This window comes from Astatotilapia calliptera, chromosome 12 (genome assembly GCF_900246225.1).
Source record: "Astatotilapia calliptera chromosome 12, fAstCal1.2, whole genome shotgun sequence".
NCBI classification, from domain to species: domain Eukaryota; kingdom Metazoa; phylum Chordata; class Actinopteri; order Cichliformes; family Cichlidae; genus Astatotilapia; species Astatotilapia calliptera.
This window is the reverse complement of record NC_039313.1, coordinates 20,840,502-20,866,076: the sequence shown is the minus strand read 5'-3', so window position 1 is coordinate 20,866,076 and position 25,575 is coordinate 20,840,502. Positions and strand designations below refer to the sequence as shown.

At 39.2% G+C, this 25,575-nt stretch overlaps 1 long non-coding RNA gene across 1 annotated transcript; it reads left to right on the top strand.

The window, feature by feature from the left end:
* Nucleotides 1-21,305: 21,305 nt before the first annotated feature.
* LOC113034423 (uncharacterized) lies at nucleotides 21,306-24,923 on the top strand. Its single transcript, XR_003274175.1, has 3 exons — nucleotides 21,306-21,506; nucleotides 21,804-21,909; nucleotides 24,511-24,923. It is a non-coding gene; the product is annotated as an uncharacterized LOC113034423 (long non-coding RNA).
* The last annotated feature ends 652 nt before the right edge of the window (nucleotides 24,924-25,575 follow it).

Below are 25,575 nucleotides of genomic sequence, written 5' to 3'. Positions count from 1 at the left end.
TGCCATATTTGGACATAGGCACCGGTCTGTGTTTGAAATAGAGGTACAGTACCAGCCAAAAGTTTGGTGGTACACACTTGTTCAAGGGATTTTTATTAGACCTTTTTTAGTTGTCTAACAGTAATTAAGTGAAGTTCTGCATATAGAATTATTACGTAAACACAAAGTACAATAAAAAAAACTTTATACTCTTGCATACTCTTGGCATTCTGTCAAACACCCTAATGATGTAGTCACCTCTAACAGTCTTGAAGGAGTTCATGCCCTTAGTTATTCCATCACTGTAATTGTTTGACCAAGCCATCGGCTTTGGGTTTAGCTGTGGTAAGTGCACAGGCCAGATTATTAGATGCTGCGCTCCACTCTCCTCACGTAGCCTGGGGGGGGGGGGGGGGGGGGGGGGGGTAATAGCCCTGTTAACCCTTTAACCCTTTAAGACCTACCATAGAACCAAGTCCGCCAGAGCTTAGATTATATTTTTACATGCTGTGGAGCCATTTTTGGGAGCATTTCAAGTTGCTATACATCAATACAACCATTATAGCCCAAATTTTAATAATATGTATGCATTAAGTGCATAGTAATTACATAAATTGCAACAAAGTGCAATAAAGTGCAAAAAAATTGAAAATCGTTTTTGTTTTTTTAACATATATTTCTAGTTAGAGAAATTTAAAACAGCATATGCATCAAAATAAACTATTTTCAGCGGTTCAATTTGACTTCTAAGCATCCCAGAAACGACACAGAAAGTCATAAAGTCAAACATAACTTTTGAAAACACCACTATAGGCTTACAAGGCACTGATGGTAAAAAAAAAACTACATTTCCGTGAAAATGACGTCCCTTCCGGTTTCGGGCATGTCATGGCGGGCATGCGATAGTTTGCGCTGATGGACGTAGGAAGTGTTACAAACAGCTGATAGGATCGGCAAAGCGTGTTTCTGGAATATTATGTTTTTGTTGCTGCAAGTGCTTTTTATGCAAAGCTTTATGTGGAAGGAAACCGGGACCTAGGGCAAGCTGATGGCATAAGATGTAAGTACAACTCCTTCATATGCAAAACAGAGCGTGCCCGCTCCAACCGGCTTTAACAAACAAATGACAGCTCCAGTAAGACTCAAACAGGTAAAATAATGACTTTAGATAAAACGAGCAACTGCAGATGAACATCAACCAGTCGCAGCTGTCATAGGCCATACTTATATTTTCATTATTTTCAATACCATGTTATTCATGTCATGTCCCGTGATTTAGAAAATAGTAAAATTAGTGAAATTAGTAACTGACAATTTGGTCCAAACTTTTGCTTTGTGCTACACTGCTGTGTACACTGATATGTTTTGTCATAGTTGAATGCAATTACATGTTCTTGTTATAGCTTCAATTATCACCTTTAGTCAGACCACTGGAAGAGAGCAAACTATCATAAACTCAAACTAGGGCTCCTTTGGCATTGGTAATTGTAGTGAAATGGATGCAATCAATAGAAGATAAATGTATATAATGTAAAATCTATGACTTAAACATTGTGTAGACTTTCCACAACACTTTAAATAGTCTTATCTATGTATTTCTGCTCTTTAGCCTTTATGATTGAGCAAGTGACAAACGTAAGCAATGTGTGGCAGATCCATTTAAAAACTGTAACACCGGTGCAAGGCCTCATGACACAGTGCATGTATTTTTTTTAAATTCTATTTATAATTTGATTAGCAGACCATCATAAATAAGTGAACTGTGACACGAGTACATTTTAAATAAATGTTTAGTTATCAGTTATCAGGGTTTTTTTGTATTGTTTATCAGAAAGCTTTCAGACAAAGAGAGAGAGATTTCTGGGGGTGGGATGTGAAGTTGACCTCTAGAGCACAGCCGCCAGATGCAGGGAGAGAGAGAGAAACACCACAGACATGCAGGGTAAACATTGTCAAAGTTACTGGAGAATAATTGCTTATTGCCATGGTGAATTCAGAGTTTGCCCATTCTTAACGGACATTTGAAGGCTTACAGGAGGTAAATACTTTAAATACCAATTTGTGCTGAACTGTTTCGATGAGATTTAGTGTGTTAAAAATGTAGCGGCTAATCACGTTCAGCATATTAGCAGTGTTAGCATGTGTTCAATAGTATAGCTGTGTAAGTTACTGTGTTCACGCTTGCTAATGTTCTACTTCAAAGCTGAAACTAATTTTGTGAAGCTTGTTAAAAGTCTTTTATACGACAATATGGACCACGACAGACCTGGATACAAAGATCAGGTCCAGGACTTTTTCTTAGTCCACAGAAGAGCCTAGTTTCAGCGATCTTTGCTGTTTTCTTGATTGCTTTCTCAAAGGCTCACAAAGTTTTAGATCACATAACTGATTCCAAACTGACCTGTTGCTGCATAAACTTGTATTTATCTCAAAAGACTTTAATGCTGGTTGCATTGTGCAGTGTGTGAGTATACTGTTTTTTTCAAGGTAGAATTTGGAGAAACTAATGTTAAGAGTAACCTGGATAGTGTAAAGGTGCATAAATGGAGCATCTTGAACTTTAACTTAACACTAAGTCAGGTGTAAATTTGTGTTAAGCTTTTTGTAGTTTATCTGAAGCTTATTTTCAAAATTGTAATTTGAATACTACCTAATCTACTAAAAAAATAGTATGACTGTTATTTATTTTAAGGTGTTTTAAGTTGTTAACATCTGCTAAACTAGGAAGGGGTTTCAGATAAAATTAAGGAGTACCTAAAACAGTATTTCTTAGAAATGATTACTAATAAATGTACTTTAGAACAGCACACAGCAACACTACATATGAGCGGGCGGAGGGAGGTTTGGGGTCTTCACTCAACCCCTGTAACGATCTGAGGGGACAGACCGTGCGGTGGTGTGTGTGGTGGACCCAGGTGTGAACACAAGAGAGTAGACCGGAGTAAACTTAAACTGAAAGCGAGCCTTTATTGTGGCTGATGACAGGTCTCAACACAAAGCAGAAACACCGTGACTAAACTGAACCTAAACTAAACTGGGAAACAGATACTGATAAACTAAGGAGACTCAGAAAACCATGACGATGATTGTACAGACTGGCCGTGAGGACATGGAGGGTGGGAACACAGACGACGCGACACAGACTACATGAAACACAGAGACTAAATACACACGAGGGATGATCAGGGGTAGTGGCCCCACATGGGAGCACAGCTGACACACATGAACCTAATGACGGGACAGGTGAAACTAAATACACTGACATAGAATACAGACTTTCAAAGTAAAACAGGAAACATGGAGATTAGACATGACAAGAACTAAACGTAACCACGCAGACATGACGCATAAACCAGGGAGACTTAGTACAGGGGGAGATGACATAACCAACTAAGGAACAAAACTAAACTGCAATCTAGAAATTAACTAGGTGAACTAAGTTAGGCACAAATGAATACAAAAGATACATAAAACTCAAACACTGGGTCGCTCGACCCAGGACCATGACAACCCCGTTTTGTTAACCGTCGGGGCTGGGGGGCTGGGAGGAGGTGCTGGCCGTCAGATTGGGGTCTGGGATCCCGGGTCTCCCTTGTACTGCAGATAATAATAGGCGGTCTGCTTGTCTCCACCCCAGTTAGAAGGGTTACATCTCCTGGGTCTGGGTACGGTTTGCCCCTCTGGGGGCAGGGGTACCTGACACAGACACAAACTACACCTTTCTTGGCTGCTACCTCAAAGCACATTGTGCGCTGTCATCTTGCATGCTGCGCAATAACATTTAATATTTAGTATCTACTGTTATCTACTGTTAGCTAGTTTATTGTGAAGGTGTTGGATTTATTATGGTGCTCTTTTTTCTTTGTTTTCTCCTGTTTTTTTTTTTTTATCTCCATACAGGTGATCCAGGTGTTTTGTTTGTTTTTCTTATTTTTCTTTCTCCCTTTCTCACCATCTCTTCTCCCCTCTATTTTTATTCATTCTTTCTCCCTGTCCTACCCCCCAGTAATGTCTGTGCCGTCTGTAACAACCGAAAATCAAATCAAATAAATACATAATTATAATAAAGGTCAATCAAATGGACCAATATGGCAAGGCCATGATGATCCACCTGGTAAAGTAAATCTGCTTGCATCTTTCTTGGCCTTCAGACAACAATTCTGATGGCTAAAGATCCAAACGGGACACAAAAAAAAGAAAAAAAAAGAAAAGATTACTAAACCAAACTTTATTTCCATTCCTTAAGTTTTAAAGATTAAAGACTCATATTAACATATACTAGAAGCAGATGTTTCTGGAGCCTGAATAACAAACTGCTAAGTGCAGGAATCTGTTCATATTACTCGTCAATGTAATTCATCATCATTGTTGCTGTTTGAATATAGTGAAACTTAACACAGTGTTTGGATGACCTCTTTCATCTCATGACGAGGTCATCCAAATGACTGTTGAATGAATGGCTATGGATGCTTAATGGATCGTGACCACCTTGCCCTTGTAGTTTCTTTTTTCGACATATAGCCATTTTGTTATTCTGAACAAATCCGGGAATCAATATTCTTTGGTAATCAACAGTAATTACTAATGCCATATAAACAGCCTCTCAGTCTGACTGAACTGTGTACTGACTCTAACTTCGAAGGTGAACTCAGATGAAAGAGCTGAATTCAAAACCTGCTAACAATTTAAGTTTCCGAAAAATCTGACAATTACTTGTTAATGCAAACTTTTACAATGTTCTTTGGTGCTGCTCATCTTACACCGTAATGAGTGTAATTTCACACATCCTCAGCATTACTGCTTCTTTGTGCCACACCTGCACTACTTACAGACTGGTGGTGCTGATTAAAAAACAACTGACATCAGCAGTGGAAAAATGAACAAACGCCTCGTGTCACACTTCCGACCCCAGGGTGAAAGAGTGCAAATGAACGAGTGATCAGTTAGTTCACTATCCAATCGTCTGTGTAATATAACTTCCCTGTTATACACTCACCAGTGTCAGCAGCAAAAGCCTTTTCAAAATGTCAGACAGTGACTGCTCTATTATCCATTTTCTGCCTAGGCTCCCTATGTGACAGGTGTATAATGTAGACCCTGCTGGTGCTTCTGACAGTTAATAAAACACATCAGTTAAGCCAATTACAGTGGCCAAGGTGAAGGAGCCGTACAGTTTCTTTATTGTTGTTATTTCAATGTATTTCGAAGTTAGAATTCTTTTCTTCCAGTTGTAGGGAATGCTAAAGTTGAGAGTGAAAAAACAAAGAAATTAGTAACTAAATAATTCTCCCATCATCCATAATCCAATGCTATGACAACTTGTTCACTAGCTACGATAACAAACTGGGAAGACCAGCCACCAAAAAACTCCACTACCTTAAAAAATGTGACCAGTCATTGCAAGCACGCCTCTACTCTGACCAGAGCTAAACTCTCCCACCTCTAAGGAAAATTAGTCACGAGGACCGCAAAGTTTGGCATCTGGTGCTGAGTTTTAGTTTGCTAATGATGCATATTAGCTTTAGTAAAATGTTTGTAACTAGTAAAGGCTGTTATTCTACTTTTAATCTGTGTCAGTTTTGTCTTATTTTTGTCTTATTTTTTATTATTTTGCAAAAAACCAATGAACACCCCTTTAAACCTCCAATGTCACCAAGCCAACTTTGCAGTACTATAGTTCACATACCCACCTCCAAGCTACCTTGAACCCACTACATGAAACTGTTAGATAGGCAAGTCACCAAAACTGATACTTACTGTACAAATTGATATCTACGTTTTTCCTTTGGTTTTTTTTTGTTTGTTTGTTTTTCAGTACCATAGCTTAAAAACTGTCAGATTAGGTCCTCATTTATACCAGTACTGACACCAGTAGTGCCTTCTAATGCTGACAAGCAACTACACAAAACTGGGCTGCAGAAAGGCACACAGTTCCTCTGCTTAGCCATAGCAGCAGCAGCACAACAAACCTGGTGAACCATGTTCAAGACTGAGTCTTCATGAAGAATTTTGTGAAGTCAGTAAAGCTCCTGTTTCAACAATATATAAGTACTAAACGGTCATCATAAATGTTAACCAGGTTGCTACACCCTATCAGTAGCACCATTTAATTATTAGCAGTTTCCAACATTAGATAGCAGGTAACAAATATGGCTAATCATAAAATGATAAAATTAATGTTGCAGCAAATGTTATCAGCCCCACTTATCTGTAACATTATAATAGATAGTGTTAATTTAACAGGATAAAATGATTATTTGTGTCTTAAAAAGTATTTTATTTCTCCCAAAGTAATGGATTGGAGTTGAGAAAAGTGTACCAGCAACTAGACAGAAAAAGTTGCAGTATACATTACCGGCTCTATTTAATCAACAATGAAAATATGAAGCGCAGGAAATAAAGTAGGCAGGGAGAGAGGCGTTGCAAGCTTTTTACTTCCTGGGAGCAAATTAAGTTAAAAGTATAAGGTTCCTATACTAGCTGCTGGTGGATCGTATGGGCTACTACAACAACAGTAGACTGTAAGCTGAGCTCAAATCAAACAGGTGTAAGTTGGGAAAAAACAAAGTATAAAATAAACTTTATGCAAAGTGCAGGTCACACTATACTGAGTTTCAAAATATCACATATACTACACTTAACTCATTCACTGCCAGCCATTGGCAGTGAATGAGTTAATAAAGTGATTAATCCAGGTCTACAATTCAGCTGCCTTTCACAAATTTTAATTGTTACTCACTCATTTAAAAATAAATCCCATTTAAGGGCTTGAACATTTTCATGTTTAGTTTTCAGCACTGCTTACTTCTTGACTTGATCAGCTTTGAGCACATTGCTGTTTTTTTTGGTTGAGTAAAAGGTAAAGGTTTCAGAGGTACGTCACACATAATCACTTAGCTCAACTTAGCTTTAGTTAAACATTACATTCAGTGCATGCAGTAATGCCAAATATAAGGTAGGGAAGAAACAACACCCTCTGCTGTGCCCAATCACTCACCTTCACCAGGTCAAAAAATGTCAGGTCCATCTCAGTTAAGTTTAAAAATGTATGTTTAATTCCTTTAATGCACTTTAGACTTTATATTTTACTGCTGTGTTGGGTTAGTAACATAACTAGAGAGACAGAGGACTAGCAAACGAATAGAAATGCCTCTGATAACGATACATCCTGTGAAAATGTACAAATTGTCATGTCTCCGAGGATCTAAGCAAGTGGTATCTGAATATTTTCTCACATAAGACACGTCAACCAGTGGCAACCATTTAAAATGCTTCAGCTGATGATGAGCACATGATCTCATATATATTCAGTCCTCAGATCTAATCTCTGTCACCTTGATATCTTGATGGCTTAAATTTACAATGGGCTACTGGAAGAGAAATAGCTGTGCTATGGAAAAATGGACACAATTATCAGCCTAACCTATCACCTAATAAAATAAGATTCTCATATATTGATGTCAGCTACATCTTTTTTGTAGTCTTTAGAGCTTGGATCTACGGAACCCCTCTGATGACATGGTCCAAAAAATAAATAAATTGTGGCCACAAAATACTACTTTGTGCCCTTGAAATAGTATAACGTGCCCACGAAATACTTATTTGTGGCCACGAAATACTATTTTGAGGACACAAAATAGGTATAATGTGCGCACGAAATGCTAATTTATGGGCACGAATTGGGTGTAACATGGCAATGAATTACGCATTTGTGGCAACGAAATAGATAACATGTGCACATCATATTGATACAATTCCTGGACAGCTGCGTAGAGAAATAGCCTAACAGTAGGCTAAACCTATACACCATGGACAGAGACAGTATAACTGACTTTTATTTTAGGCTGGGAATGAGCTACAAATGCATTTTGAAAAGCCTGGCAAGGCAAGGAACCATTATTACGGACATTTAAACAGGATATTGAGAGCCCAATTGCTTTACAGACGTAAGTACGACCTGAACGCCGGGATAGATTTTATTGTCAACCAACTGCAAGGGCCTGGGAAGGATCACGGTTATCGGTCAAGTTGGCCCACAATTTAGCATTTTGTGCGCACGTTATACCCATTTCATGCCCATAAAGTAGTATTTTGTGGCCACAATTTATTTATTTTTTGGACCATGTCATCAGGGGGGATCTGTATGGATCCAACTTGACTATGTGCTTACTTAATGGCTTATTTAACTTTCTGACACAACATTATGTGATTCTGGCCAATTACTTTTCAATCATCAAAACTGTAATCCTTTCACATTTTTTTCTTTAAAATGAGATGAAACTGATTTAAATCTACTAAACAAAATAAGTTTGAGCAGATCAGCACAAATAGTAAGGGTCTGGGTTGCAAAGCAGAACATTTTTGCACATCAGATGTTTCATAGTACTTACTGTTGGAGTCTCAAGGTGAAAAAAATGTAATTATCCCAACATAATTATTTTTGGTGGAGATTTACTGATGGTAGCAAAGAGCATATATTCTGTAATATAGGCTTTGGCGCTGACTCAGGTTTGTAGCCGCTTTCTCCACCTCGTCTGCATTCTGCTCTAGTGAGCAACAGTCATCCAAGTGATTCTGACTTAGCTTGACCTAGGACAATATTCACCAGGTCCAGTTCCACCTCACTGGGCGCATATTGCCGCTTATGCACTTAACAGTAGTGTGCTCTTTCTTTTCCCCTCTTCATCCTTTCCCGTCTTTCTTTTAGTTGTCTCAACAATTTCTTTTTGCATCTCACACTCTTTCCTTCACTCATCCGTTCTGCGTTCTCCTTTTACTGTCTGTTACGCCAACTCTTTGTCAATTTGTGCTCATAAATTCTTTACCCATCTCCCTAGTCATAATTTAATAATCAGAAAGAAAGAAAGCGGACTAAAGTCATTCTTTTTTTTTTTTTTTTAGATTTGCACAGTCATGTATGTCATGTCCAATCTCATTAATAAATCTGAAAAAGACTATATCAAGTTCGAAATGTGATACATACGCATCTGTGAGAATCAATAAACCCATGGCAAACGGAGAAAATAAGTACTGTAAGCCTGCATGAGCGGAGTAAGTCTGCAAAGCTTATACTAACATGGGCGCATGCACTGAAGCAAGCATGCACACACACATTAACGGACCACCTTGACCTGATAAAGACGCATCAATACTTCTAGCCCTAGCGGCTTCGGTAAGGACCATGGTGGCAAAGTCATTGTTGTATCACCAGCTAATGGTGCTAATATTTGTGTGGGCCATAAATAATGCTAACAAATAACCACATAAAAAGAATTAATGAAAAGCAAACAGAAGTGGAGCAGAGAGATGCATGGTTATACAGAGTAGGGACAAATTACCCTAGGGGGTGGTGGTGGGATGAGGGGCTTCTGTACAGTCATTACTCTGTACAGCGAGTACGGTCTGGCTAACACCTGTGTTTCCCTCCGATCTGCTTCACCCTAATTAGCCCACACACACCCTGGGGATCCTCTGACACATAAGACCTGGGCTGAGGTGGGAAGGGGGGGGGGGGTTAGAAAGGGGGAAAATGAGGAGGGCATATAAAAGTTGAGGAAGAGAAGAAGAAAAAAGGGGGGAGGTAGAAAGGATGGGTTCTTGTCATTTTCTTTCAAAGTCCTCTTCTGCTGATATCCGATTAAAATGTTTTCATGAATCAGTGTCAGAGAGAAAGTAGAGAGAGACGGAAAGAGAGCATGACAGCAGGGCTGGCAGAAGTTAACTGACATCTGCTGACAGTGGTGAGAACTAGAGGCTGAGAGGTGGAAAAGTCACACTCACCTCCCAGTTTCATTTGCACTCCCGCCACAGTTCAGATGTGTGGATAGAAATGTTTGTTCATTCAGATGTCGCTTTTATTCTTCTTAGAAACACCTGGAACCCCTGCCCCCTGTATTACTTCCTCCTCCCACTCCCAGTGATAACACGATTCCTTAGCGTTGCATCCTGACAGTCCATCTTGTTGAGGTGGAGGTGTTTCGGTGGTAACTTAATGCTGTCACACAATTAATGACTTTGAATGTCTCAAACTTTTAGCTATTCTAGCTCTACATTTTTTCACCCTATAAGTTTGTTTTCTTATACAAAATGTTCAACTGGCCTGTGACATTGTTTTTGCTCTTCTCTTCCTTTCCATTGTTTTCTCACTGAAGGCAATCAATGGGATAAAGTTACCGCTTGCAAATGCATGGATCCAACTTGATGACCAGAGGATGAGGAGGATCCAGAGGGGGCAAAGAAAAAGAACTAACAATGTGCACAAGTTATGTCTAGTGTTGCTTCTCAAAACAGAAATAAACACCTGTATGTAAATAGACAAAGAAAAGTCATCCGATTTAACGGCGTGTTTTTCCTTTCAAGTGAGTGAACATATCGCTTTATTCGTTCTATGTGTAATGCCAGAAATGACCACTTTTGATGCTTTGATTGCTGCAGGTTACATGAGAGTAAAATTCTCATATTGTCTCTACTTTAAAAAAAAATGCATCATGAAGAAGTCTACACTTTCATACACCTCCTTTTTCTCACTGTCACACTCACTTTGCCACTCTTCACACTGTTGCCTGCATAGCAACACACAAGGCAAACATGCACACACACACACACACACACACACACACACACGCAGAACCGCATACTGGACTACGAGTGTTTTCGCTTCTGCAAACACACACACACACATGCCCCCACACACGCATACACAGGAATTCATTTGAATGGATTAAAGTTGACACTCAAAAATTGTGTTGCTCTACGGCTGATTTTATGCCAGGAATCTCTAGTACAGTGTGGTGTGTGTTTGTGTGTGTGTTCACACTGAGACGGGAGAGTACTGATCCCACACATACATCATATTATTCTATGCCTCAGGACCCCTCCAGCCACACGCGCACACACACACACAGACACACACACACTATTAGCACTTATTAATAAAACCAACTATATATCGATATTTAATGTCACTTCATTACATAGAATTACAAGAAAAGCAATTTTTAACTTGATATTTAGCTCTCTTATATTTTAATTGCAACTTTGATCTATATTAATTAATTGAAATGTCCTCATGCACTGTGTGTGAAGAAGATTTCTCTGTTTGAAGCATACAAGACGTCAAGTCAGATGAATATAATTAAAATGCATCAACTGAACAAAAAAGTTGGGATTCCCTTGATGTGAGGAAAACACCAACATGGAATTTAAACCAAAAAATATTTGACTGAATTGACATAGTCTTGCAGATATCGACAGAAACTTGCTTTACTGTGTTTTTATGCTAAATATCCTCGTACTGAGATGCTAAGAGTGAAAAATTTCTCTTCATTTTAAAATCTCCCTATTTTAATATATTACTCGTAGCTTCCACATTTCTCTTTTTGTGATTTTTTTTATTCTCCTCTCCTCTGCTCTCCTCTCTTCTCCTCTCACAGACACATCTGAGACTCCTCTGGCAGTGACAGAAGTAGGCTGCATACGCCACAGCGCCAGTCCAATCAGTGACGATCTGCATGGTAATGTGTGGCAGGGGCGGGATAATGAAGTTCCCAGCTTGCCGACTAGAAGGCTATCCTCCGGTGTGCTGAGTGATTTATCTCCTCTGTCAAGAGCCAGGACAGCCAGGACTTGTCCTTCCCCATGGTCCCTAAGAACAGGACTTGAGCAGAGCCAGATAAGAGATGGGAGGAGAAGCTTGAAAAACATGAATATAAGCATAGGCATATGATAACAAAGCAAACAAAACCACATATATTAGCTGTGAAGCTTTTAAGCAGTAGTCTGCTTACTAGTACTATCTTAAAATTTATTATTTTTGTTGTTGGACAATAGTAGGACCTTTGACTCTGCTCGTATTTTTTTTCACTCCTTTGTCCGCTACACTGTAGACTTATCCATCACACTCATCCCGCCCAAAGCCACATGACAAAATGCAAAATAACTCTCATTCATGATTTACAACTCTTTTGTAATGCAGCCACAAACAAACCCAACAGTGTTGTCTATTATGCAGAATGCAAGCCGAAAACATAGAAAAAAACAAACAAACAAACAAAGGCCATGTTGTCATTTTTTATTTATTTTTATTAAAATCCAAGTATTTGGAAATGTCTTAGAGGTTTTTTCATAACATGGACTCTTTGATTCTTGAAAGCAGGTATGAATTGATGGACATTTAACATGAGAAATATGTTGTCAGCTTAATAACAATTTACCAAGTAGATTACTTTAGGTAACCACACTAGATTTTCTTCCCTAAGTAGCTTTGCTATAGGTCGCCTTCCCCCACTAAAGTAATTAGCAGTGTGCAAAGCTAAGGTTTTAAAATAGAAACTAACATCTTGGCATGTTAACTGACATTTTTTAGTGATTCATGAAATTAGTTCAGAGGTTTAGTTCCTGCTCATGCCAAAAATATCCATACAACATTGATCAACGTTAATCCTCACTGTACTATTCAATTACGTCCAACCAAACAGTTTACTTGGGCTACATTTTAGTGTTACGTAGTGCTCCTGTTAGTTTTCGAGCCAAACTGAGAGGGTTTTTTCCCCGCTTTTTTCCCATCAGTGTTCAGCAGGCTTTTCTGTGTTTTTGTGATCTGCTGACATAATGCTGGATGATGGATTGGTGAGAAGAATAACCTACAAAAAAGTTTTTGGCAACATCAGCTGTTTCAAACTATGGCTAAAATCATCACTTTCAGCATATTGTGGCATAATGATTGAGTTGATGTAGTCATCCTACAGGCGATGGGCTACACTGTAGGAAGACTGCTGTCATTTCATACTGTTGCTCTTTGTTTTACACTGTGTAGTTTAGACCTAATTACCTGTATTCATCAAAGCACACCACATACTGCAGCCATGATCAGCAACGGCAGATATAACCTGTAACAAAGTCTTTAGACCATCGTCTTTATTCTTTTCCATTTCCACATACTTCTTTCTTTTCTCTAGCACTCAACATTGATCCACGTCTCCGAGGCCCACAAGCTTTGGTCAAAATAGTTCAGTGAAATACATAATGAGTTTATTTAGGTAATTAAGCATTCAACTGGAATGACAAAAAAAGCTCAGTGAATATGCCTAAGGGTTTTTTCGTGTTATCAAGGCAAAATTCTCAATATACTTAATATGTCTAATAGCCTAATTTCCTACATATAGAATTATTTCTACTTGTTTTACTGGTTAATTAAATGAAACAAACATGACAGACAGCTGACCTGTCCCTATATTGGGTACGTGGAAGAAAATAGATGGAGATAAAACAAAGCTTTGTAAATCAGATGGCTGGCAAGTCTTTTTTCAATACAGGAAGGAGCACATACATTAGATTATGATATACCACATTATTGTGTCATTAAATGCTTTATTATTACATTTTTACATTTAAAAATGCAATTAGAGCTATATGGTAAATGGTAAATGGCCTGCATTTGTATAGCGGTTTTCTAGTCAATAGGACCCCAAAGCGCTTTACACTACATTCAGTCATTCACCCATTCACACACACATTCACACACTGGCGATGGCAAGCTACATTGTAGCCACAGCTGCCCTGGGGCGCACTGACAGAGGCGAGGCTGCCGGACACAGGCGCCACCGGGCCCTCTGACCATATATTCCTTTAGATCTATGTCACATCTTTATATGAGATCTATATGTAAGGAAGAAGCTAGCCTTTTTACACAAAGTCAGGACACAGCAGACTGGATATGCTACACGTATGTTAAATCTATATACAGGACCAGTGCAGTTACACATGGCTCTGAGGCGGTTCTGTATAAAATAGAACACAGCTGATGTTGCTGACAAAGCTTGTGCCTTGACACTGAGGCAACATGGTCTGAGATTTAACCAATACCCTAAGAGGAAGATTATATCACTGAATAAATATTATTTAGTTGTTGAGGCCCACGGTGGAGTAATCTTTTCTATTCTTTAAAACTGAGCTTCTAAATTAAACTGCATCTACAATAACTATCTTCATCCACATAACTGCTAATGTTAAATGAATAGGAATTAAAGCGCATGTAATGGTTTTTTATTTTGAAGAAAGTAAAATAACCACACTTTTTTTGAAAAAATATTGATATTTCCCCCCACATTACACACTATTGTATGCACTACTTTGGAATTAATCATTCATTGCACTAACAATGTCCCGATTTTTTTTCCTCTCACCTTTCCTCTTCTGGTTAATTAAAACAAATGAACAAAGCCAGGGGTTCTCATAACCTGATTTAGAAAAGATCAACCTCATTTGAAGGGAATTAAAATGTAATGCAGTGGAATTCATTATCTAATTTCCGCTGAGTATACTACGAGGCAAGGTACAGTATCGATGAACGTTAAGTAAAAAACAAATATCATCACTGCTAAAAAGAAAGTCACAGCATTTATAGAGGGCGAAAAGCAGCAATTGACAGAATATCCAGAATAATTAAACATACTTAACAGTTCAAAAAGTGTGAAGAGAGCATCCCCCAAAGCTTTTGAAAGTGATATCAAAGTACCTGGTTTAAGGCAGGAGTTGCCACTTTAATTTATCAGCACTTTAATTAGCCACAAGTTGAGAGACTTAAAGGTTTACTACCTTTAAATTGCATTCAAGAGAAAGACTAGAGATGTGGAGTAAACTTACATAAATTTTGTTGCAATAGAAGAAAATATTGTTCTTGTGTTGTACATTTGTTATTTATAGTTTGCTGGTGAATGTGTCTGCTGTCACTACAAGTTTCTTCACACTTCAGTCGAACTCCTCAACATCACACATGTTGGCCAAAGTGATTATTAAGAAAAAACATATCTATTAACATGATAAACCACAGAGTAATTTTCTCATTTACTTACTACTGCTACCAGTGTTTTTATACATTTCTACACGTAGACAAAATGAGATTTGTAATTTTTCCTCAGAGCAGTGAAAACAGAGCCAACGAAAACTCGTCTAGCAGGATGGGCTCCCATTTATCCTGAATATTCTCAAACATTCAGATAAAGGTTTTTTTTATTTTGAGCTTTTTAAGTTTAAGCCTTTGTTATAATTTCCTTTCATGAAAAGAAAATTATTTATTCCAGCGGCTCCGGTAAAACAGATTCACGCTAGCTTTCAAAGGGAATATCCAATTGCAGCCCAAAGATGGCAATAATTTATTGGATAAATCTTTGCAAACAGGCAGTGGAAGATTCTTTACAAGATGTTTGCTTCGCTGTTTGAGGTGTTAAGAGATAGATTTCTTTCACGCTGTTGGGTTTTAATCTGTTTTTAGATTTCACTGGGCAAGCACTGTCTGCCTTGCTTTTCCTAAAAGAACACATCTTGTGTAAGTATTAGAGATGGACCGATCCGATATTACGTATCGGTATCGGTCCGATACTGACCTAAATTACTGGATCGGATATCGGAGAAAAATAAAAAATGTAATCCGATCCATTAAATATCACGAAAGCACCTCACAAAACTTGCAACACACCGTAACTCACCTCAGAACGTTAGCACGTCGGAGCAGTATGCATCACGTGATAGAGCGGCTGTGGCATGCCGACCTGTCAGTGGTCTGGATAGCATTTGGAGCTTCGCTAGCAACCCGGCATTTCATCTCCGGCAAAGTTATCCCAAGAGAAGTAAAGCAAGTGTGTAAGTCCATCTCTGAATGTTTGTAAAGCATTCCTGCGTTAAGCTTAACAAGCGATATATGGAGCGACTGCCTCTTCTTGCTGCTACTTCAATCATGAAACTGCTTAACGATCAGCTGATCGGCTTTTCTGTCGCGAGTCCGTGTCTCTAGTTTGCTTTTGGCCCACTTTGCACCAGAAAGAGGAAACCAGCGGATAAACAACAGCAGCACGTTTAAGCTTGATCAGCTGTTGTTAGAATTTATTTAATATTACTTTCTACTCCAGGATCTTTTTCTACGTAGCTGACGCTGGTAACTGTGCAGGGGCGGATCTAGCAAAGTTTAGCCAGGGGGGCCGATAGGGCATTAACAGGGAAAAGGGGGCACAAAGACATACTTTTCTTTCTTATTCTCATTTAAAATGTCTAGCTTTTAATAAATAATTATCTTACACCCAAAGTTTTAATTTGATGTAAAATGAATAGAAGTCAATTACTGTATATAGTAACTATTAAGTCTAATATATATACCCTAGTAAGCTATAGTACTTTTTCCTTTGGGAAGGTACCATCTGTGCAGTCTGCAATTTTGTTGAAGAAAGATGTTGAATCTATTTAATATTTCTTGAAAAATAATTGATTTCTGTGCATTTTTTTTCACACTGCATCAAATTAAGGTTGATTACGTCGATTAAGCATCATGAGGTGGAGCGTGAGGGGTGGTTCCCTATTTTTTATTTATTTATTTTTGTTGTTGCTGGGAGTTGGAACCCTATTAGTTAGGTTGCTTAATATTTATGCTAAGTACTCTTTAAAATACCAGAATAGGGAGGATGGTGTAGGTTTAAGTTTATTAGATTGATCAGTATTGCTGTACTATGAAATTTTTTTTTTGCATACAGGTATAACAGAATAGCTTTAGTGTAGTTGTTGTTTTAAACTTGAGTATGAACTTATACAAAATGCAACAAGATATTTAAAAAACAGTTTTGTTTATTAAAAAACACTATATCGGATTCATATCGGTATTGGCAGTTATCCAAATTTATGATATCGGTATCGGTATCGGACATAAAAAAGTGGTATCGTGCCATCTCTAGTAAGTATAAGCTCTTGAGATAGTATTAGTAATTTTTGGTTTTATGATAAATAGCCTTGTGAAACTGGAAGCGGATAGCCTAATGCCTGGTAAAAGCAAGTCTGGTTGAAACCTGCTAATTTTAAAGATCAGGCTAACAGAAACTGGACATATCAAAATAGTATTGTTTAGCTTTAGTTCATCATGATGAAGAGATCATTTTAGTAAAAGATAAAACATACTCATTAAGAAAGAAAGGTATCTAAAAATTAGTGCATCATTTCCAGTATTTATTAGTTTAGCTCAGCTGTTACCGGGTTCTTACCTTTATGTAAATCCTAAATCCTTCTCCAACAGCAAGGCTATTACTTATTCATGCACTCCCCGTTTCTCACATATAAAGTAAGTAAAATCCACGAATCAACTGTTGCCAGTTGTTAGCTCTAAGTGAGTATAATGATGCAGATAAGAGGCTCATTAGGGGTTTTTCTAGCATGAGCTGGCTAAAGATACAGTCCTAGATAAAGACAATGAAGACAACTCACGTGAGTCAAGTCTTTTTTGGGTTTTCTAGAACTTCATAGTCTACTTCTATTGGACTCAGTGTACCACTGAAGTAAATGTAATACTATTAAAAAAGACTCATACTGCTAATTTGTTAGGATTTGTTATATCTGACACTGTATCATCAGCAAAAAGCCAGAAAAGCTGTACCTTTTTCTTTGTTCATGTTTTTTTTTTTTATCAGTCATCTGTGATAGGGTTGGGTACAAAGGCACAACTAGAATGGAAAATGTTTTCCTTTTTCTGAGTCAAAAGGATCTAGTGTTACACTCTTGTTCGCTGTAGCTCATTATTAGGAAGCGTTAACAAGTCTGTGTTCAGGCAGCGGGGGGAGTAAGTACACAGTAATTGACTCCTGGCCTCTCTCGTCGCATTAGCGACCCAATAAAATGGCTCTGCTTTCACAGGCGTGCAAGATGACTGAGGGAACATGGTTGTCTCATTTGTCATCAGAACTGCCTCAAATAAGGCCTCAGCATATGAACCATGAACTTGATCTTCCATTTTATAATAGACTCATTGGGTGTGCATCTCTCTTTATCCGTATCTTTATTTTTTCCCTATCATCAGACTCTGTGAATGAAGCCTCATTTGCATGACAGTGTTTCACAGCATAAAACACCAGTTTAACATTCAATTGCACACATAGACTGTATTTATGCACACACAAACTGTGACTTGAATGTCAAAGGCATGTCACTGCAGAGCACAACCACAGTCTGGTAGCAGCTGAGGCTGCCGTGTGTCTGAGCAGACTCCTTAGAAGCAGGCAAGGGTGAGGGTGACAGCGTCAGCTTGGCTTTCCTAATGAATGTCTCACTTCCTGCGGCACACTTCCTTCACTCACCCCTTGCAGGCACCTAGCACCCCACCGCCTACGGGCCCAACATCTCACCGGTCGACAGCTAGTGCCATCGTTGGTATGACCTCATGGCCTCCCAACCTCGCCAGCGGAGCCAGTGTCACTTTGGTTTTGGCAAAGACTAGGGTTCTGGGGGTGGTGTCAGGCCATTGTGAAGGATAAATAAATTAATAGAAGTTAATGAGAGAAAGAGTAGCGGCACAATGAAAATTTGTGTTTTTACAGTGTCTTTAGAGTTTCAACACAGTAAGACATTAAAGAACACAGACTGGCATTATTAGTAAACCATAATTATTCTAATATTTCTATGTGTAAAATCTATCATTAAAATTATACTGCCATAGTCAAAAGACATGGAGGGAGAGTGAACAATAACTTTAAATTGCCAATATGTTTGTCTGGGCCTTTCTATATACAGTAGAACATTTCATTATGGATTACTAACATGTCCAAGATATTCCCCACTATGCACCCAGTACAGCCCTAGAAAGATGCAGAAAATAGATGGATGAAAGTATTTTATTTTTAATGTATATTATCTAAGTTTATTAAGGACATGTAACACATGTGCATATCAATAGCGCAGTATCAAACAGTGGACTAAAATCTGAGTATTGAGATAGATAACTATTTACTGAGGTATAATCATTAGCACATATATTTTTATCACACAAGACGAAACCAAACATCCTATTTGTTCTTCTTTTTTAAAGTTTCAAGACAATGTGGAGACGTCAGACTTTAATCTTTGCTACTTTGCATAATAATGTGAAAGGACACTACCCGGGTAGTTTAAAAGATCACACATACACACTCTCACACACAAACAGATATGAGACTTGGTTGAATGCGCCCCACACAAATTGCATGTGGTGTTGCAAACATTGCAAAATCACAGCAGCACAGCATTTGTTTTATTTGGTCACTGACATGTCATGTAATTGATCAGACCTGCTCTTTTTTTGTCTGCGTGTTCTTCATTGTGCTATATACCTCTCTAACTTTCCCTTTTCTGATTGCTGGTTTTCAGTGTTGTTATTCAATGTGTATTTCTCCCATCTCCCCTACTTGAGCAAGGTGACAATTACAGGGTTTCCAAGCTGAGAGGAGACACTCATCAACAGCTATAATCTGTGGGGACCCCTGTCACACACTCTCTCTCACTCTCACACACACACACGCACGCATGACCAACCTGCTTGTATAGCATCTGCATTCAAAGCCTGATACAGCACACACGCTTAAACACGCACACATACACACACACACATTTTACCACCCCCTCATGTCCCATGCTGTTCCTCACTCACAAGTGGAGCAAGCAAATCCAGAGGCATGACAGACAGACAGACATATCATTATCCAAGCCTTTCCATCAGTTTGGGTGTCTGATGATAGCAGGGATGAGGACCACAGTCCCATGATACTCTTAATGCAACTCTGTGCATACTAACAAATACCCAGACACTCACGCCGTCTGTAAAGCCCATACAGTATGTGCCTTTCACCTCAGCCAAAGTTAGGATGTTTTAATGGAAGAAAAAGCGGAAAGAGTGGAAGCAGTAAGTTATTTAAGAAACATATAGTCATCTCAGCTTGTACAGCAACCTCGCTGAAGTACAAATCAGAGTCTGTCACCATGAGGAAAACTACTAGTGTTACTTTGTTCCAGCCTCTCTGAACTAACTCTTCAAATCTTTAGAAATGCAAAACTCCTTCCCATTCCCTGTCTCCCCTTTCCTCTGTCCTCTCCTCTTTTCCTGGTGTGGACCCTGTCTGGACCTAAACAGGAAGGGTGTGGTGCTGAGGTGGCACACCAGGGTCGCGACCTGGCCTCCCTCCCATCATTAGAGCCTCCAGCTGGGCCAGGACTTCCGTTGATGTGGTCCACCGAGGAGGGGAGGCAGGGGAGGGACATCCCTTTAATTGTACCCTAGGTCATAGCAAAAGGAATGTCTGAGGTCTGAGGCCTTGTTACACACTCACACAGACACACACATCTACAGACACTCAAATACACACTCTCTCTCTTGCTCTTTCTCCTCTGTCTCTCGTTGTTCTGTTCTATGTTCTCCACCTCCCATACACCCCTGCGGAGAAGGCCACTAATTGGCACATTGGCTGCCAGTGTGGGTGTGGAGGGAATGTCAGCACGCCACGCCATAGCATGGAACCCACAGATATCTCAAAAGCAATATAGGAACCCTGGGGAGAAACAGAGAAGATAAAAAGCACCTTACATCACAGCTTCCTTTGACCACTACATAATAACAAGCAGGTAAAAAATGATGATGCATTAATTCAGCGTACTTGATACTCAAGTTGCAGCCACGTCTGTAGGAATAGGAACGATACATTATGACAATAATTACAATTGCTTCACATATTATTACTAATATTTAAAATGAAATAAACGACACATCCACAGCTAAGTTCTCATTCTGTGGTAACATTAGAATAAGTAAATATGACCCAGATTATTAAAAAAAGACTTTGCTTTTATTGCCAGGTAGAAAACGAAAAAATCTTGGGTGCAGATATGAAAATCTGCAGAATTTATCTGTTAGTCTTACCGTTCCACAGCCTATATACCTAAAGTGAAATATAAAATAATGAAGAGTATAACATTGGCAGGTGCTAAGGTGTTTTCCACTGCAGATAGCATTTTTTTCATCCTCTATATCATACATGATTATGTATTTTTGTATGACTAACTCAGATTGTGAGTTGTGAACAAACAAAAAACGCAAGCTGAAGATCAGTTGAAGATGTAAAACAATGACAGTTCTTCAATTTGAGACCAATAGAAGGAGACTAGGTAGCAGAGCCAGCATAAAGACAAAAATAGAGTGGTGTTGAGGGCTGGTTAGAGTGGGTGGGAGGATAGGAGTGGGTCACTATTGGTGCATTTGAACTTGTGGCAAGCCGAGGTGCAGGGGGCCCAAAAGGAGGGAGGGCAGGTCAAGGACTGATAGCCCACAGGGTTGGTGGAGCCTCAGCCCGTGGAGCATGCAGCCAACTTTCCAGTCAACAGATGAGTCAGTCAGCAGAGATGCGCCTAAAATAAATGGCTTCCCTGTTCCAGGCGGAACCACACCCTCTCGTGGTTTCTTGGAGGGCAGCGTGGGCAGGCTGCGCGACCGCCCCTCTGGGGTTTCTGGGGCTTCTGGGGCTGTGGATGAATTTGAAAGGGGGAGGTAACAGAGGTAGAAAAGGGGATCGAGGGAGTGGGTGGTGAGTAGGGCCTGTGAGGACCATGGGGGCGTGTTTGAGGTCCCAACTTGGCAACATTAGGGTGAGGAGCTGGCAACCCCTCAGTCTTTTCATTGTTTATTGTTTACCCACACCGCGGACAGTAAACAATGGCACACCCACTCCTTGGGCAATCTGCGTTGGATGCTGGAGGTGAAGCTCCCAACCTTTCCTATTCCAACACACCACTGGGCCTTTATGGACAGACATAAAATCTCATTTGCTGTCTTTTCCTCTGTCGTATTTTGCATAAAATTCTCCATTATGTGTGTGTGTGTGTATATATATATATATATATATATATATATATATATATATATATATATATATATATATATAATTTTTTTAACACATATAATGTAAAAAAAAAAATCTTCTATTTCTCTCAGTCTCTTTCTTTCTGTGTGCTGTGTGTGTGCCTCTCTCCCTACTCCTCTCTGTTTTGTGCAGGTCCCTGAGTGATGGTCAGATGCTGACTCTCTAAAACAGTTCAAAGAAAAGGCTAAACCTTAAGTTGGTCCCTGACAGTACACCAAGGTGTTTTGGCCAGTTCAAGGTTAGATGCCCTCTCGACTCTTGCCGTCCATTTGTTTTCGTACGGTTTCTTTTAGAGTCTCACTCTCTGTCTTTCTATGTGTATGTGGGCATGTCCTCACCGTGATGGGTCTCGTTAGCTGTCAAGTGTCATCTTTATTAGCGCTCTCGGTGAGTCAGAGGAATGACAAGAGAGAGCTAGGAGTCGGTCTTTCATTACCCCTGGCGACGGAAGTGTCATTCTCTCCATCTATTATTCATATTCTCTTTAATTTAACCAGGTAGAAGTAGCCTCACAGCCCAGAATTCACAGATATAGTGAGTCACACTAGCAAGACAAACACGGACATGGACATCTTTTTTTTTAAAGCCATTCTCACTGAGACAATCTGCTTACTGACTGCCAGAACACATAGCAATTTTATGTTAGACTCGAGGCTTAAAAAACTGTAAAGATATAAGTGCCATCTGTTACAAAAATGTTGAATATAGTCAGTCAAAAAGTAATCAAAATACTTCTGTATGACAGTACACTCAGTGAAAACTTTGAAATCATGAAAGGCTAGGTGTGATTGTTTATATTATTACAAAGGGTTAAGGTTTTTCTATGCTTCATGCTTGAAAGGAGAAAATGCTAATCATTGCGCAATTAATTATGAATATGATAACATATAATAACATTGTTATTTTTTTCTTTTGTTTGTTTGTTTGTTTGTTTGTTTTTTTCCAGACATTTCTTAAATTTGCTTTGGGAAAAAAAATCTTTAGGGAGTACCTACCTTGCCTACATTAGATAAAAAAGATCAAACTGCAAGCATACACTCTTTAATGCAAACACACACACATACACACACACGCAAGCAAGCAATCATAAACAGACGCTCAAAATCCACTCAAAACCACACAGAACACACACTGACTAAAGCCTTTAGGAGCTCCAACTTCTCAAAGTTGGAATGATAAGAAGAACAAGGAGAGCAGAAAAGAGTGAGACAAAGAAAAAAAAGAAAAGGAGATAGCGGGAGAGAGGGCGAGATAGAGAAAAACATTACATTTGCTAGCCTAGAATTAGAGCGTGAATGTATTGTCACTCAACTGAATGTTGCAAACTCCAGGTTCCCTCAAAAACAGGGACGTTTCCCTCACTGCCTTTTCCCCCTGAGGACTGGGTGCGTTTGGGGAGATAATTGACGAGTCCCTTGGCATGCAGTCAGTGAACGAGCGCCACACTCAGCGACTCACAGCCACACAAAGCTCCCTCAGTGCGCGTATGTCAGTGTGTATGGCGAAACAACAAACTGGAAGGGGAGTGTGCGTATGTTTGTGAGTGCATGTATGGAAGTGTGGAAGTGTCCGCGTGTGCCCGTGTGTGGTGTGTGTTTATCAGAGAAGGAGGAGGAGAATGGGATGATTATTCCTTTCTTTGTGTCGCGTAATCCATTTCTGCTAAGCTTGAGAGAGCACCCAGGAGTAATGAGAGATGAACCTGAAACAGCCTGACTCTATGAATACCCTTCCGAGGGAAGGCCTGTGCGTTTTCTTTTTCTTTTCATCCCTCTCTTTCTCCGTGCCTCTGTCTTTCCTTTCCTCCGCCTGTGGAATACTTCTGTTTGACTAGCAACTGTTGTGTCTGAGCTGCTTTCTCAAACTATAAGACAGCTATGTCAGATCCGGTGTGATAGATTGAATGCCAGCTTTTTTTCCCCCCCTCCTTCCTTTCCATCTTTTTGTCACCAAAAAGCTAAATGCTTGCCAGACTAGATAAATTGTAGGTATCAGAGTCATGTTCAAGAGGAAAGTTTTAATTGTTTACAGGGAAAGTTCTGTTGAGGTGCCAAAGTAAAGTTGGAATAAGAAGTCTTCTATTTAAAAAGCTTGGCTGAAGTTTCGTATGACAGACCACAACATGTGATACTGACTGAGTATATGCAACATTTCCTATGTTCTCTTGTTTTAAATTTTGGTCATTGATTAGTCATTAGCATTGCAGTGGATGTTTTAAGATACACTGACAATTAGTCAAGAACAAAATGCAAAATATACATAAATACAAAAAGTGAAATTTACATCTCAATAATCGATTTACTGTTTCATCTCTGTCAACTATGAGAAGGGAAGAGTTGCATTTTCATTCGAACCTTCTGCATTATCAATAAATGTAAAAAAGGGGGAAAAAATGCTAATTTATCCTTAATTGCCCTTTCATTTCAACAAAACACTGTATTTTTACTTTAGTCTACATGAATAAATCCAGCTGATGAATTATGTTGAAACAATAAACATAAACTTAAAAAAAGATCCAAAATTTCAGCTTCAGTTTTCACGTAACACTAAATAGAAAAATGCATAAACACGTATCCGTGTTGTTTCAAACTACAGAACACTTTGAAAAGCTGAGCTTCCTCTAACAGCTGCCAAACTGACGCTATAAATACTCACAACTGGCCAGCCTGCTTGTATGTCTGTTTACATGGTCAACATTTCAGCACAGCTTCTATTTATTCAGTTAGTTTGTTTATTAATTTTGAAGTCGTTGTGCAAAATGAAACTGTCTGATGTCGCTTAGCACTTATTTCAATATATGGACATTTAAAGGTGTTTTTTTTCCCCCTCTCAATTACAGCTCCAGTCTTCTGTCGTCTCAGGCGAAGCGGATTTTCTCCAGAAATGTGATACATTGAAAAACAAAGAGCAACTTATTTTCATGTGCGGTTAAATAAAATTTGTCTGTTTAAAAATCACAGTTCGTACTCGTAAGAGCAAAAGAGAGAATCCAGCCAGACGTGACAAGAAACAATGACACAGGGCCAAGTTTCCTAATATTCTGACTGGAACCGTATACACTTCTGCTAACAGATTGAGGAAGCTGTCATATCCACATTTGCCCGGGGACAAATTAATTCATAGGAAAATAAGAAGAACGGGCCGACACATAAGAGGATGTCTCAGCGTCAGACATACATATTAGAAAGACTATGAGAATCACTGTGTGAATCACTCAACCATCATCTCTTTAAGTGACAACAATAAGACAAATACGAGCACTTTTATAACCTTCAGTTTCACATAAAGCCTGTAGATAAGGCTGAATAAACAGAGAGAATATGTGCAAGTGTTTGTGTGATGTTGACTGCTTCGGAGTTTCTGAGTGTGCATGTGTGTGCGCACCGACATATGCGTGTGTATGTGAAAGAGAAAGTGCATGCCAGCAGAAGATTCAGCTGCGAGTGCAGTAGGCTCTTGCACTCAGTCAGTTTGTCCCTGCTGTGCACGCTCCCACCCAACGCCTCCATTCCCGACCCCCTGCAGAGGCCTCTGATTGCCGTGGAAACCGCACTTAAGGAGAAAATTAGGATTGCCTCCTCCCTAATTTAAAAGTACGGCTTAATTGGTTTCATTTATTACAGATGGAAATGCAAAATAAATGTTGTGGTATCTGATTTCATAGGTGTTCTTTTTTTATTTGCTTAGAGAGATGAGATGAAAATAAACAAATCAAACGACAGCTTAAATGAAGGAGCGCAGCGGCTGCCGAACAAGCACAGCAGAAGACAAAAAGAAACAGCAATCCAAACGTAGACAAAATACATGCAAGCATATAAACATACGGTGGACACACACAAACATATAAAACCATGCAGCGCTTCATAGAAACACCCTTTAAGGTACACTCAAGCAGGCTGAGTGT